This window comes from Atractosteus spatula, chromosome 28, assembly GCF_055471065.1.
Source record: "Atractosteus spatula isolate fAtrSpa1 chromosome 28, fAtrSpa1.hap1, whole genome shotgun sequence".
NCBI classification, from domain to species: domain Eukaryota; kingdom Metazoa; phylum Chordata; class Actinopteri; order Semionotiformes; family Lepisosteidae; genus Atractosteus; species Atractosteus spatula.
In genome coordinates, this window is record NC_142733.1 from 592738 (window position 1) to 596179 (window position 3442).

The 3442-nt window shown below is 45.6% G+C and overlaps 1 non-coding gene across 1 annotated transcript; it reads left to right on the forward strand.

The window, feature by feature from the left end:
* The first annotated feature begins 217 nt into the window (after positions 1-217).
* On the forward strand, positions 218-299 carry trnas-gcu (transfer RNA serine (anticodon GCU)). Its single transcript has one exon. It is a non-coding gene; the product is annotated as a tRNA-Ser (tRNA).
* The last annotated feature ends 3143 nt before the right edge of the window (positions 300-3442 follow it).

The window sequence follows — 3442 nt, forward strand, 5'->3', positions numbered from 1 at the left end:
CATGTCCAAGGAGCTCAATGTGCTTTCCGTGTACAACAGGGTCACTGAACTCCACACCTGCCACTGAAGCACAGCAGTGGCTTGCTGGCTTGACATCTCCCAAGGAAGATGTTGAAATTGGATGTGGAACAGGAAAATGGCCCTCGAGTACGATGGAAAAAAAAGAAAAAGAAAATCTGGAGCGCGCCAACTCATGTCCGGACAGCCCAGTCTCCTCGGCGAGGTGGCCGAGTGGTTAAGGCGATGGACTGCTAATCCATTGTGCTCTGCACGCATGGGTTCGAATCCCATCCTCATCACTCTCCATGTCTGACGCGTGTGCCCGTTCAAAGTCAGCCCTCGCTACTAGAGCAGTACATTTTCCAGCGGTGGCTGAACATGGTATAGTAGGCTAACGTCGGTATCAGTAGTGCAGTGACAGAAACAGTATTTACGTGCCGCTGCTGCCAAGTGGCTATGGGTTGAGACCGCGTTTTCACTTACTTGCAACACAAACGGAGAAAGCATTTTTTGACAGTCTCTCAAGAGACTGCGCTAGGTGTTTAGAGATAGACTTTGTCAGTTCCCCCTGGGATGATGGCCTCTCAAATAGTTTGTGATTCCTCTAGACGTTTATACAGTAGAAGCATGGTTCGTGGCTTAAATTCAAGCTGACCAAGACTAAGGAAATGAGTTAGAGGTCTGATGCAGAACTGCGAATTCAGTGAACGGGAACACTACAGTACATTGCACTATATGTGTGAGGAAAGCTGCCCCCTTCAGTCCCTTGTCGACCGAACAGAGAACTGTAAAGGATACCGCCAAGAAACTTTAGGATGCTGGTTGGAATCCAGCTCCAAAGAAGCCCCTTTGGGTGTTATGTCATCAAAAAGTAAGAACAACGAATCTCCCTTTGATCAAAAGCGCAACAAAACTGTTTTCCGTGGAGCAGGTTTCTGACCCGTAGACCTGTTTTATTTGTAGGGCAGGGCGCATTCCCAAATGCGAATCTCCTGTTTTAGAAATGCTTTGGGCGGCGTGAAGTGAAAATAAGAAATGAACTCCAGATGCACATGGAAGCAATCAAGTGTTTCATCCGAGCTGTTTCAAAGACTGCTCAAGAGCTTTCCTTTCACAGAGGCGCAACGATAAATGATGGCGGTGCACCCTTCAATGCACCTTACAACTCTAGGGAGTGATTGAGACGATTCGTAGCGTGTGCTCCCTATATTCCCCGTGCTGCAGTGGTAGGATGACGTACATTACTGCTTCGACACGTAACGGTATTATATTCAACTGTAGGAGCTGAGGGCTTTCGTAAGAGCGTAAATCAAAGGCAATTCCTGCATCTACCACTAATGTAAATGCTTTTCAAAGTGCAGTGTGGTGCAGCTTGTAAAATCCTTGTCCACATTTGTGGTTTGTTGATGTTTTTTCTGTCTGCCAAAGTTGCATTTTGACATCCGGACGGGGAGACTTTATCCTTTGAACGTGAAGCCACCCTTAAACCCTCGGAGGCGTGTCTGTCTGCCGGCACGTATTTTGTCAAAGGTATTTTTTTTAACGGGGAGCGACTCTGAAAAGGTTTCCCCAGCCACCTCGCACTCGTGTTAGATTATAGGAGGAATGCGGCGGCGGCAAGCTCGCTGTAGTTGTGGCCGAGTGGTTAAGGCAATGGACTTGAAATCTGCTGGGGACTCCCCGCACAGGTTCAGAATATCAGTGCGAAGGACAAACTCTTGGTTTGGTTTAAAGAGATATGGTTTTAAACAGACAGAATGTAGAAAACAGGTGTTTCTCACATTTGGAAAAGAATGGACCGGGGTTAATGTTTTACTAGTTGCAGTGCTGAGCTCACTGGGTTGCAGTCGTGCAATGCGACACCAGGGCCAGTGGCGCAATGGATAACGCGTCTGACTACGGATCAGGAGAATGTAGATTCGACTCCTGCCTGGCTCGGGTCACTTTTAAATGCATCAGGCTAACCCCTAAGTAGCCTGTGCTACTTATTGTATGTGGGTGTAATCATACCCAGTACGAGATTTCCTTCATGTAAATGAACTGCACCTGGGCTCAGTACGGTGCTGAGAGCCCAGCGTTGCTGTTCTATTTAGCACGCACTGCATCGGCTATGAAGTCGAACATTTCAATTATTCCGATCAGTAAGTCAACACGTAGTCCACATGAAAGGTAGAAATATTCTCTTGTCTGTCTCTTGTTTGTATATAACTGAATGTCCCTGACAATGTTCTGTTAGTTTTAATTGAAGAACGGCATTTGTGTTCAAATATAGCAGACAAGTTTACGTAACTGCTCATGCGACACTCAGTTGTAATTAGTCAAGAAATAAAGTCGAACAACAGCTGCGGGTTTGAATGTGAACGTATCAGATTGCAGCGCCTTTTACTTCCATTGACAAATGATAGAGATTCGAAGAGAGATCCTTCAGACCGTCAAGAAAACCCACGGCTTTTTCGGTTTTCTATCTAGGCAACGTTGCTGTCTGCAATAGCATAAATGAAAGCGTGATGCAATTTCTGTGGCTACATTTGTTGCACTTCATGCACAGTAAGATGTTTCTAACACCAAATAAAAACTCAACAATTAGCGATCACGCCTTCTCCTCAGTTAACCCACTGAAACCCTCGCTGATAAGAGTTCTTTACTGCGTGCTTTACGAGCACCTATCGTGTCGGTTCTTTGAGCTTTATTGATCCGGTTTTCAAAGGTATAAGTAGAGCACCAGACGTGCGAACGCAAAATGTGTGGTTATCTGAAGAATTGATTTCCGTGGCAGCGGGTCCAAGCGATTTAGCGTTTTTATAGTACATCAGTCTCCTCCTCTCTTGCCAAAACCCATTGCTTTCTTGCTGTGGTGAGATTAGTGGTAATGCAAAGACGTCACATACTGCCGACAGACGAGAGTGTTGCGGGAGAAGAGAGAAGTGATGGAAGATTGAAGAGTGTCCTAGGTGGAGCCACGATGAAGTGTCACAATTGTATAGGGGAGTGTTTCAAATGTTTAAGATGGTAAAAATAACCGGAAGTGATCCCCCAGTCCGGCGCAGTCTGACGTACTTCTGTCATATAAAGTGAAACTAGATGTCGAACTGGAGCCTCACCATTTGCATAAGTGAGGCTCCAGTTATACATCTAGTTTCACTTTAAATGACAAAACTGAAGAGACTTAAAAGAGCTGGAGAGGATTTCTTACAACTTTTGAGCCGGCACAGTTTTCGAAAACGTTTTCCTCACGCTGCACTATACAACACAGACAACCAAGAGTCTCCAAAACAAAACGAATTGACAGATAGGAGAAAAGTCCCACTCGTCCTAAAGTTCCCAAAATCCAGCACTGAGCGTAAACAAAGCGTTCAAGTAGCGTGGGAATGCTACCCCTAATCCTAGCTGGAGTTTGAGCATCTGGTTCAGAGTTTGCTCAAGAGTTTACCTTTCACAGATG